General features: G+C 46.0%; 1 protein-coding gene across 1 annotated transcript in view; it reads right to left on the bottom strand.

Moving 5' to 3' along the window:
• pacsin1b (protein kinase C and casein kinase substrate in neurons 1b) overlaps nt 1-12,406 on the bottom strand; it is a 263,525-nt gene extending 251,119 nt beyond the window's left edge. Inside the window, exon 1 of the mRNA XM_078197783.1 lies at nt 12,380-12,406. The gene's annotated coding sequence lies outside the window, so the exon portion shown is untranslated. The remainder of the gene's footprint in view (nt 1-12,379) is intronic.
• Nucleotides 12,407-12,961: the final 555 nt, after the last annotated feature.

Below are 12,961 nucleotides of genomic sequence, written 5' to 3'. Positions count from 1 at the left end.
GTCAAAATAATTAACATTTATTTCCTGATGTACATATCCTGGAAAACACAAAAACTCAGTATTTACAATCCATTTCTTGCAAACTAACTACTCAAGCATCCCTGTACCAATTTTGAGAAGTGCTAAACACTGAGGCTTGGATTTTTAACAGTCATTGATTTCCAGTCATTTGGTCTCAAAAGAATGTTTTAATTTAGCTTTTTTCGGCCTTTTCTCGCAATGATCCACTTTGTTCACTGGGCTGTCCTCATGGAATCTCACTTCCACCTGGTTAAACGTGCAAGTTGATTCTCAGGATATTAAAGGGTCCCAGCATAAAAGTGGACTCTGACTTACCAATTGGTACCCTAGCAATTGCTCAGTTGAGCAGGTTATAAATTGTAAGTCAGCCAATTCCTCAATGCTTTAGGGCAGTGATGCGCGATTAAATCACTCGGGAGGCTAGATTGTACCCGGGAAATAAAGGCTTTTATTACTAACAAGAATGGAGCACACTATATACAATACAATCCCAGACTAAAGGGTCACCAGGCAGTGCAGTGACCTTTATACTCCTCCAGGTAGGCGGAGCCAACTGGAGTGTACCACCGAACAATAACAGGTAGAACAGCCCAACCCTAACCCCAACAGTGACAACAGTAACATATCTACAACTACCCATAGTGCTGACTATCTATGGTTCAGTACTCGTAGTGGTGACCAACTATGGTTCACCACAGGCAGGTAAGTAACTGAATGCTTTTAAATTTTCATCTACTTGCCTCTAGATGGATTGGGTTAAAAATTGGCCAATGGTCTTTACCACCAACTGGATATTTCAACTGATGCCTAAATCTAAGAGATGCAAGAGTCAGTTCCAGCTGTCTCCAAAAAGGGTATATTTATTGACTGAAGTAGCTAGATAAGATTTTGATAGCATGTCCACAATAAATTTTTTATTGTCTACCGAATAAAGTTTGCACCTACAAATGATTCTCAATTATTCATTGTGAAGTGATAGTAGATCAGAACGCCAGAATTCACTTCAGCAATTCATGGATAAACACATTTTTGGCAACTGTGCGAACCCGTGAATAAGCAGTGATCTCTCTCGCTACCAGTTAATTGAAGAGTCTGGACAAATTAAATACTCCAGTAAAGGAGTGCAGGCGTCAGGATTTGAATTCAAAAAGGGGTGCCAGTATTTCCTATACCCTGAGCAAATAAACTCATTTTTCCAATTGAATTTTACGTTATGCTTGGCTCCCACCTACATCCAACCAAATGTACTTGCAATTTTTTTTTAAAAAAATCTCGGCTGCACACAAGACTAAAAATCAGCTGAGTTTAACTCCTGTACAGTGACGGGATTAAAAGCTCCTGCTATTAAGCAAACAGTAGACAGGGGAGATGTGCTTGAGGTAGCAGCTGGTTTAAGGCAGAAAAGTTGAGAAAGATGGGGCTTCTGTCACGGTTTTAGATTCTCGAACTGAAACAATCTCAGGATAAAGGGGCTGATCACCAAGGACATAGAAACTAGGAGCAGGAAGAGGCCATTCAGCCCTTGGAGCCTGCTCTACCATTCATTTTGATCTTGGCTGATCATTGAATTCAATATCCTGATCCCACCATCCCCCCCCATATCCCTAATCCCTTTAGTCCCAAGAGCTATATCTAATTGCTTCTGGAAATCACGTAACGTTTTAGCCTCAACTATTTTCTGTGGTAGTGGATTCCACACATTCACCACTCTCTGGGTAAAGAAATTTCTCCTCACCTCAGTTCCAAAAGGGTTAATCTTTACCCTCAAACTATGACGCCTAGCTCTGGACTCCCCCATCATTGGAAACATTCTTTCTGAATCCACCCTGTCCAATCCTGTTAGAATTTTACACATTTCTATGAGATATGCCCCCTCACTCTTCTAAACTCCAGTGAATATAAGCCTAACCAACTTAGTCTCTCCCCATATGACAGATCTGCCATCCCAGGAATCAGCCTGATAAATCTTCACTGCACTCCCTCTATAGCAAGGACATCTTTCTTCAGATAAGGACACCAAAACTGCACACAATACTCCAGGTCTGGCCTCACCAACACCCTATACAATTGCAGCAAAACATCCATATCCTCAAATCCTCTCGGTGTGAAGGTCAACATACTATTTGCCTTCTTCACTGCCTGCTGTACCTGCGCGCTTACTTTCAGCAAGTGATGCACAAGGACACCAAGGTCTTGCTGAGTATCCATCTCTCAATTTACACCCACTCAAGTAATAATCAGTCTTCCTATTACTACCAAAGTGGATAACCTCACATTTATCCACATTATACTACATCTGCCATGCATATGCCCACTCACTCAGCCTGTCCAAATCATGAAGCATCTCTGCATCCTCCTCACAACTCACCCACCCACCCGTGTATCATCTGCAAATTTGGAGACAATATATTTAGTTCCCTCTTTCAAATCATCTATAATGAACAGTGGGTTCCTAGCACAGATCCCCACCATACCCCACTAGTCACTGACTGCCAAATCAGAAAAAAGACCTATTTATGCCAACTCATTGCTTCCTGTCTGATAACTAGCTTTCTATCCATCTCATGTCACTACCCGCAATCCCATGCGCTTTAACTTTACACAATAGTCTGCTATGTGAAACATTGTCGAAAGCCTTCTGAAAGTCTAAATGGACCACATCCACTGGTTTTCCTTGGTCAACTGCATCGAGATGAGGAGAAATTCAAGATTGTGAATCTTTGGAATTCTCTACCCCAGATGGTTGCAGATGCTCCATTGTTGAATAAATGCAAGGCTGAGATGGATCAATTTTTAGTCTCTCAGAGAATTAAGGAATACACGGAGCGAACAGGAAAAAGGAGTTAAAGCCTAAGGTTAGCCATGGTCACATTTAATTGTGGAACCCAATGGGTTGTAAGGTCTACCCTTGCTGCTATATCTTCTGTCCTCATGTTCAATAATACTGGGGGGTGGCCATATATCTTACAGTATACTTCTCACTCAAAAGCAGGAGGCTATGAGCTGGGATGCAAGGGAGTTAGGGTAAAGGGAGAGCAAGGCCACAAAGAGATAGGCAAACAAAGAGGAGGATTCTGAAATGTTTGCACCGAGATAGATGGACAATAGATGAGGTGAAAAACAAATATTTTACAACATTAAGCTGTACATTCAACCACAAGCTGTCTTTACTCTGTGTTTGGGTCGAGAGATTTCACTTGAAGACCAAATCTAGGGGCAATAAATGTAAAATATTAATAAATACAGTAGGGAACTCAGGGAAAAATGTCTTTACTCCGACGGGTTAGAATGTGGAACTTGTTACCATAAGAACTATTTGAGGTGCATTTACGGGAAAGCCGGATTATTGCACTAAAAGAGGGGGAAAGAATAAAGGGTTTTGCTGAGGGTTTGGGAGGAGACTCGCGTGGAGCAGAAACATCTGCATTGCTCATTTGGGCCAAGAGCCTCTTTCTGCAGCAGAACTGGAAATAATTTTGTAAATATATTTGTGTTTCATTTCAGCAGAGTATAGTGCTGTGATGTACAATAGTTGAAGGTTTAAGTGCAGATAGATATTTATTCTGAAGCAAAAAAAGGCAGGAAGCAGAATAGTGGTGATGAAATTTGACATTAATCTGATTTATTGGTGTTTGAGGTTTTTTTTTTTCCTCCCTGACAAGAGTTATTAAAAAAAAAAACTTTCCTCTCTCGGACTCGGGTTCCATTCTAGCCACATTTAATATTGCAGGCTACAGGAGATTCCCTATAGGAATTCCAGCTCACAACCTTCTGTCTGATGGTGCAAATCCACAGCATGGCTGGTGCTGAGGGGAGGCCTTTAAATTTGGGCCAAGGTTGGGGGGGGGGGGGGGGGGGGGGGGGGAGGTTAGACTAGTAGACTTCAGAAGCCGAATTATCACACCAGTTCAGGAGAAAGCAAGTATCCACTGACTCCTGGTTTGACACTGATGCGCGTTATCATACACGAGGCTTGATGCTCAGGAAATAAAGGCTTTTATTTGCTGTAACAAGGCAGCTACCAATTATATACACGATCCCAGACTGAGGGGTCCCAGCCAGAGCAGGGACCTTTATACCTCTCCCAGGAGGCGGAGCCCGACTGGGATGTACCACAACACTACAATACAAAGGTGTAACAACCCCACCCTAACCCCAACAGCAACAAGTAGAACAACCCATCCCTAAGCCCAACATATATACATACTTGTAGTACTGGCCAGACCCTGGCTCAGCACTATCTAGTGGGAACCAACGATGGTTCACCACAGACACCCATTGTTGCAGCAGGAAAAAAAAAAAAGAGTTTACTTTAATCTGTACAACAGCTATCCTAAAGTGCCTGCATTAGTGAAGCATGGCATCTTCCCTCTTTCAATGATGGAAATTATAAGTTGTGGGGGGTTTTTTTTGACAATCTCCAAGGCAATTGCATTTTTACGTTTTCAGTGTAAAATGCCTCAGGTTTTATAAACAGAAGGTGGCTGCGCAATTTCACATATAATGTCTAGCACAGAAAGAGGCTTTTGGCCCAAATGAGCAACGCAGATGTTTCTGCTCCACGCGAGTCTCCTCCCAAACCCTCAGCAAAACCCTTTATTCTTTCCCCCTCTTTTAGTGCAATAATCCGACTTTCCTGTAAATGCACCTCAAATAGTTCTTATGGTAACAAGTTCCACATTCTAACCAGTCGGAGTAAAGACATCCCCCCCCCCCCCCCCGAGTTCCCTACTGTATTTATTAGTTAATATTTTACATTTATTGCCCCTAGATTTGGTCTTCAAGTGAAATCTCTCTACACAAACACCGAGTAAAGACAGTATTCGGGTAGAACTGTGCCCCACCCAAAAGCTAAGGTGTGAAATTCTTTGTGTAGTGGCTCAAGTCTTCAACTCCGGGAGGAAGGGCTAGGCATGTTTACTTCATCCACCTTCTTGCATCTGGAAGGTGTTGACTCTTACTGTGATGCTAAAGAAAGCCTTTATGGCCCAGTACATAATTCAAATCATTTCTGTTTATGTACAAACATTCAGGGGATGCTGCCAAGTTCTCAGACTCTCCAGAACATCACATTAGGCAAGGATAGATTTGATTTCAGCCAAAGTCCATAAACACAAACCATCAGATCAGGCCAAAATCAGAAGGTGGAATTTTCCAACTTGTGCACTTTGCTGCTGCAGTGGGCCAGGTTCCTCCCAGCTGCAACGGCAGGTTTTTGCCCCATTTTGTCTGCTGCAGAACTCAATGGGAAACACGCCAGAACATTGGTGGGCAGCCTTCGATTCACCCGCCACACTCCATCACATCACTGCTGCCTCGTCTCGGACGCAACAGGATGCAGAGAGAGGAGATAGCCCCAAAAAAAGACTGCTGCCCCAAAGTACATCAGCATCACTCTGGACTACCCCCACTCTGGCTGGAGGTCCACTACCCCCACTCTGGCTGGAGGTCCACTATCACCACTCTGTCTTTGGAAACGATGATAATGGTCATTAGTTTGCACATGCATTTTCTAAACGGTGACGAAATTCATAATGCTAAAGTGCAAAGGGACTTGGGAGTCCTAGTCCAGGATTCTCTAAAGGTAAACTTGCAGGTTGAGTCCGTAATTAAGAAAGCAAATGTAATGTTGTCATTTATCTCAAGAGGCTCGGAATACAAAAGCAGGGATGTACTTCGGAGGCTTTATAAAGCACTGGTTAGGCCCCATTTGGAGTACTGTGAGCAATATTGGGCCCCACACCTCAGGAAGGACATACTGGCACTGGAGCGGGTCCAGCGGAGATTCACACGGATGATCCCAGGAATGGTAGGCCTGACATACGATGAACGTCTGAGGATCGTGGGATTATATTCATTGGAGTTTAGGAGGTTGAGGGGAGATCTGATAGAAACTTACAAGATAATGAACGGCTTAGATAGGATGGATGTAGGGAAGTTGTTTCCATTAACAGGGGAGACTAGGACGCGGGGGCACAGCCTTAGAATAAAAGGGAGTCACTTTAGAACAGAGATGAGGAGAAATTTCTTCAGCCAGAGAGTGGTGGGTCTGTGGAATTCATTGCCACAGAGGGCTGTGGAGGCCGAGACGTTGAGCGCCTTCAAGACAGAAATTGATAAATTCTTGATTTCTCGAGGAATTAAGGGCTATGGGGAGAGAGCGGGTAAATGGAGTTGAAATCAACCATGATTGAATGGTGGAGTGGACTTGATGGGCCGAATGGCCTTACTTCCGCTCCTATGTCTTATGGTCTTATGCACACACACACACACCATGGTGTGTGCCTGTGGCCTTGGAAAAGTGGGTGGCAAACACCCAAGTAAGGATCCTGAACCAGCTCATTCCACAGACAATGACACCAAGTGCTTTGTCCTCTTTTCAATTTTTCCTCCATATATTAATTTTCTCAACTCTTGTTCACAGGTACATCTGGAGAGCACTCCAGAGGACCCACAAGACTGCTCCTCAGCTCAGTCAGAGGGTGCCTCAGATGAGGAAATGGAAATAGACAGTCTTGAAGGCCCGTCAGAGTGCTCACCCACAAGCTCCAGCAGCACAGGTACACCTTAGTGGGACCTAACCTGGAGCAGGCTTGGAGTAATAACCTGGTGAGCATAATACACAATCTGGTTCACAGCAGCCAGGACATCAGAAATTGCTGGCACTCAGTGGGCTGTTGGAGTCCACAGTCAGATGAGTCTCAGTTCTCGGTCCAACATCAGTTGCTGGAGCTGCAGCGACAGTAAGGGAATATCAAGAAAAGGTGGCAGGTTGCAGCGAACAGTGGAGCCTGTCAGTGTTCAGTCCAAGGTTATACTGCCAGCTTGCCAATGCACTCAGGTCAACACTGGCAGAATGATGGCTGCTGTGGAGACCTTGGTCCAAGACATTCGTCCTACACTGCTACATGAGTAGCGCTGCCTCACTGTCACCTTTGGTAGCATCCATCAGTGGATGAGGGGGGGTTGTGGGGCAGCTCCATCTCACTCCAGCTGCCCTTCTCAAAGATATCAGCCAGGGCCCCTTGAGCAGCCACAAGGAGGGGGGCAGGTGGGGTCGGCAGGTGCAAGACTTTAGCAGTACGCAGCTGATCCCAATCCTCTCTGCCTGTGCCCCCAATCAGCTCCAGTTCCATAGACCAATGAGGTTGCACCTGCCCTGCGGCAGGGCACCCAAAGCAGGCCAGGGCTCTCCAGCTCTTGACCTTCCAGAGGGCATTGGACAAAGTCATCACAGATAACAGGGCCTGGCAGTCAGCAGGCTGCCTCCACTTCCCCTGTAGATGTTGGGTCAGCACCAAGAGTTAGCGGTACGGTTAGGTGCACCACAGCGGAAAGGGTGTTTACCACGTTCAATGTAGATAAATTGTAACACATTTCATATCTGCTTTTGCATATGCTTCCTCTCTCTGGAGTGGTGTTGCTGTCAAATCAGTGTGCCACCATGGTCCTCTTCTCCTCCACCCCCCCAAATGCCATCTGGAATCTCCTACCTTTGTTCTCCGCTTCCATGGCAGTGTGTGCCCATTCTCACATCATCCCCAACTGCAGTGTTGCATCATCCTTCATGTAAGGTTTCCTCCTGGGAAAGCCAGGTTCACATGCTTTACAGGGTTATACATTGCTAATTTTTGCCTCTAAAGATTGAGGTGGATGTGTACTCCCAGCTCATCTGCTTTCAGGAAAGATTAAGATCTAGAGTGGAAGGAGAGATATTGAAACAGATGTGCTCTCTAACGCAGCAGGAGTTCCAAGCTATGATCCTTTCAGTGCTCATGTACGCTCCTGTGTCCCAATCAAGTTTGAGTTTCCAAATACATATGTGGCAGACTGACCAATGAATGGTGAGGACCATGCTATTTCAATAAGCCTGCGTCATACTCCTCCCTGTCACCTTATGGTCCTGCCACTCATGGCTACATCAAGAGGGTATTACCTTTGTTGTCCATCTAATCACAAGACTTTATTCACAATGTAGGGATTGAAGCACTCGCTCAGTGATAGCGATTGTAAATGGTGAGATATTGCACTGTGGAGCCTTAGAGCAAACTCTGGAGGTGCCTATAATGGATTGAACCAATGCTGAGGGAAACCATTAGATAGGAGTGAGGATGTAATGAGTCTGACATGAGCTCTTTATCAAGTGATAGCAATCTTGGAAGGCTTCACGATATCCGAGTCTTCTGCAGATCCCCAGGGACAGCCATGATGTTGGACAGTCTGTGGTCAAGAGGAGGTATTGTAATGTTTGGCAGGCAAACTCTTCTTCCTCAGGCGAGGAATGAATGGAGGTCAACATCCCCAAGTGCGAGTGCTAGATTCAATGTAATGAGGAGGAGGAGATACAGAGGACACATGTTGAAACTGTTCTCTGGAAGCTTGCATGCTGTCCTTGGCAGCCTTGGCTTGAATGATACCTCTCAGTAGGATTCCCGATGTGACGATGTGTTGCGCAGTAGCTGCTACTGGATCGCATGGGAGGAGCCTGGTGACACTGGAAGCATGAAATGATGAGTCTAGCAAGGACCAACCATTGCTATTGCAAATGGGGATGCGAGATAGACTCTAGAAAATGCAGCTTCGGTCTCTGTGACAACCTACTCCAGTTGGCACCCCAGTTCAGGAAAAGACATCTTTCAAGGTCTCATCATTCTTCAGAGTATCAAGACAATGTGAGCCTCATGTGTAAGCACAGAGTGAAGTGAATGGTTGAAGAGCAAGAATAGCCATGCTGAAATTCATGTGGGCCCCTGGTGGATAGCATTATCCAGAGGATAATCAGCACTGCTCCTCCTGGATTCTGGTGGTTCTAAGGGCCTCACGTGCATGGCCTGTGCTATGGCCTCTTCATCTGTAGCCTTGGTTTTTGCAAAATTGCCATTTGTCCAGCTTGTCATTGGAGATCTGCAACTCTTCTAGCTTACCATTTGGCAGCTGCTGCCAACTTTGCAATCCCAAATTTTGAAGTACGTAGCAAGCCGTGATTGATCTGAGACACTCTGTGGACTGCATTGCAGTGACCTGCCAGATCTGTCCAGGCAATGGATTTTCAAGATGCTTATGGAGTGCTCCATGTGCCTTCATTATTCAGGTAGCGATATGAGCATCATTATGCCTTTTCTTAGAGATGGTTTGTGGTGTCCGGATGGCATAATTAGTTATGTCCTTTGTCAGCAACACTTGCCCAAGAAGCCAACCCTGGATGTTGCGTTGTTCAAGATCTGCGATTTGCTCAAGATTTAGGAATTCTGGAAGTATCCACTAAAACAGTGCACAAACCTGCAGGATTTTCTTGTTGCGGTTCCACACCAGCTGCACATTTAGTGAGTGGAAACCCTTCCAATTGATGTATCGGAGTGCTTGCTGCCAGGGAGATTGTAGAGCCATACGAGTGCAGTCGATGACATCCTGCACCTGTGGGAAACCAAAGATAGTTGCGAAGCCCAGTGCCCTGGCTTACTTGATGTCTTGCAAAAGTACATATAGTTGTATGCCTTGGAAAAGAGAGCATCTATTACATCCTGGATGCATTTACGTGTGGAAGTCCAAGAGATCCCATAAGTGGTCCCTAGCAGAGCCGTGGAAAAAGCTACTGGTGTAGAAGTTCAAGGTGATGCTGGGACCTTTGAAGCTTCGTGCTGGCTCATGTCGTTCTCTCGTGCATGCTGCAGGGAGAAGAGCATCTTCCGAGGCCATTGGCAATAGATGTTCTCCCAGTCGCCATGACACAAATCCTGGCGAATGTGGCAAATCAGAGTTACTAGATCCTTGGACATGGAGGATCAGCAACACATGCTCATCTGTGATAAGTGTCCTGTACACCTTGGGTCTTGCTACAATTGACATTTCTGAGAGCTTCAACCTCGGTATGTGGATCAGACCCTGTTGTTCCTGAGGGGGAAATCACCTGTCTTTGGAGCAGCTGGCTCTGCCACCATTGTCTTCTCCCCCTTCCCTCTTGCCTGTATGCAATAATGGCGCCTGTAATCACTGTAGCATCCATCTTCCTGCTGCTGTTCTCGAGCATGCACGAGAGAACAACACGAGTCAGCATGAGGCTTCAAAGGTCCCAGTTCCTTCTGTGATGACTAATGAGTCACTGGTGGATTAAAGACTTGGTAATAGCGCAGGCAAATAATCCCTCCCGAAAACAGGTCCTGCACACAGAGTGCTCTCTACCCTCTAGATGAGGACAGTGGACCCTTTGCCATCGGTTTTGTCAAGAGATAAGATTATTTGGGGCCTGCAGCTGTCACTTCCCATGGGCACACTCAATTGAAGGTTGGTCAAGTTACCTGCTGACTCCCCTCTTGCTCTGGGGAATTTCGAGGTTGTGACCAAAGGGTTAGAATCAGAATCCATACACGGTGCAGAGAGAGACTATTTGGCCCATCACGCCTGCACTGACCAACAATCCCACCCAGGCCCTATCCCCTTAGCATCAGTTATTTACCCTGCTCATCCCCCTGAGACTCAAGGCAATTTATCATGGCCAATCAACCTAACCCGCACATCTTTAGACTGTGGGAGGAAACTGGAGCACCCGGAGGAAACTCATGCAGATATGGGGAGAACGTACAGACTCCACACAGTCAGTCACCCAAGGCCGGAATTGAACCCAGGTCCCTCTGGCACTGTGAGGCCACTGTCACCGTGCCGCCCCTAGCCACTCGTGGTTCATAGCCACTTATCAGTATTAATCTCACAGAAGTGCCCTTCATTGATTTTCTGCATTGTGAATAAAGGGTTCATAACCTGGGCATCTCTTGGGTGGCCCTTTGCTTGGCCAATGTACTAATGATCCCAAAGGTCCTCACCAGCAGAGGTTGTCCTTGGGTTTGCTGCCCCATCACCTTACATTGAAAGATGGCAGTGCTGAGGTCTCAGTGTCGGATCTGCTGGGCCCTCTCTATGCCAGTTTACAAACTCCTCCCAAAGTCCTGGTGGAACAGGATGTTGAGGTTTCCCCTCATTCCATGATCCCTCAATACTGACACTCAAATCATTGACTCTTTGTGAGCACACATGTGCCCATGACCCAGGTGGACTTTGACACTCCCCACCTCGAGGCCTCTGGCAACAGTGTAATGTCGAAAACCTCCCTACCAGTACCCCCTGCAGCATCCCAGTCATGGGTGCAAGTTCTCCCCCACAAACCAGGGCTTTACCTTGCAGCCAATTCGAAGCCACATGCCACCCAGAGTGAAGTGCTGTTGGCAGATGAACCTGACAGAGACTCCTTGGTACCAGGAGCGCTGCAAGTAGTAGGTGAATGATCCTGAAGTCCTGAGGAAGTGTGGCTCGCCAGGTTCACCATGTTTACATATTGCTGTGAAAGACACCAGTGCAGCCTATTAATTCAGTTTGGGGGAAGGATTCCAACAAGTATTAATGATATTCAAAAATATGCTGAACACATTCCTGATATTACACAGCAGCAAAGTTATTGGAGTGTGTACCGCGCCATCGCAAACTAGCTTCACAATGTTTTCTGCTCGTGATATTTAACACTGCTGCCTGCCAGGGCACCTGCCACACCCGCCCCCCCCCCCCCCCCCCAACCCAACCCCCGAGGCTTACTGGGACACCTTGTAGTGTTCAGCCAAGATGGGCAAACTTGGTTGAAGATGAAACTTCAAACTTTCCTCTTCCACGTGGCTCATTCGGCCATCAGGAAAGGTGAATGATGCACTATCAAGTCAAGACTAGTTGTGAGCAAGACAAATAGGCTTTTATTAGCAAGAACTTGGAGCCATCCCTGTCGGAGATCTGGTCTGTACTAAAGGCTAGGGGGAGGAGCCACCGCCTTTATACACGGACCAGGGGGAGGAATCTTGGGCAGAGCCGACAGGGATGTGTCACATATACAGGTAATAATACTAACTAACAGTGGTTAACCACAACAGATAACAGATCACTGTGGTAAACCACAGTGAACAATACAGGATTGAGGCTAGTCATGGGCGGCACAGTGGTTAGCACTACTGCCTCACAGCACCAGGGGCCCAGGTTCGATTCCTGGCTTGGGTCACTATCTGTGTGGAGTCTGCACGGCTTTCCTCCGGGTGCTCCGGTTTCCTCCCAGTCTGAAAGACGTGCTGGTTAGGGTGCATTGGCCGTGCTAAATTCTCCCCCAGTGTACCCAAACAGGCGCCGGAGTGTGGCGACTAGGGGATTTTCACAGTAACTTCATTGCAATGTTAATGTAAGCCTACTTGTGACACTAATAAATAAACTTTAAACTCATGAAAGGCATTAAAAAAAAACCACAAAGTAATACTGCTTAGGTCAGGTATAAGTATTCTAATAACCACAACATACTTCTCTTCATTGCCTTAATAAAGAATTTGTACCTTACCTCAACGAAGCTTTAGCATGGTGTAATCCCCAGGCAGCTCAGTGAATGAGCTTTGAAGGAATTAACTGTACATTCCTCACACCAGTGACAGGGAAGTTCTAATCCAGTAATAACCACAGGATCATAGAGTACCAGCAGGAACACTCTGTAGATACCGTTAACCCTGACGTAAAACCAAGGTTATTGTCCTGACAAAATCTGCCATCCACAGGTCCAGGATGTGAAAGAATACAGTACAGGATTGCTCAGACGCTTAACTACCTTTTGAATCCCACCTCCTAGTCAGGAGGTGCTCAATGCATCTAGAGGATGGCTGAATGCCTTCTGTTGACCAGTGGACACACAAAACTGGATTTGATTTTTTGGTTTCAGATTCCAGCATCTGCAGTAATTTGTTTTACTTGATATTATTGTATGATAAAAATCACGTTGGGGTTAACCCCCTGAGTATTTAACCTCCTCCTGCATTCATGAGATGGGGGTGGGAAAGGTGGACATATCCCAGTAGGATCAAGGCAAAATACTGCGGTTGTGGGAATCGGAAACAAAAAACAGAAAATGCTGGGAAACCAAGGTTTCAAT

The sequence above is a fragment of the Mustelus asterias genome, chromosome 25 (assembly GCF_964213995.1).
Source record: "Mustelus asterias chromosome 25, sMusAst1.hap1.1, whole genome shotgun sequence".
NCBI classification, from domain to species: domain Eukaryota; kingdom Metazoa; phylum Chordata; class Chondrichthyes; order Carcharhiniformes; family Triakidae; genus Mustelus; species Mustelus asterias.
The sequence above is the reverse complement of the archived record's forward strand: the minus strand, read 5'-3'. Positions and strand labels throughout refer to the sequence as shown.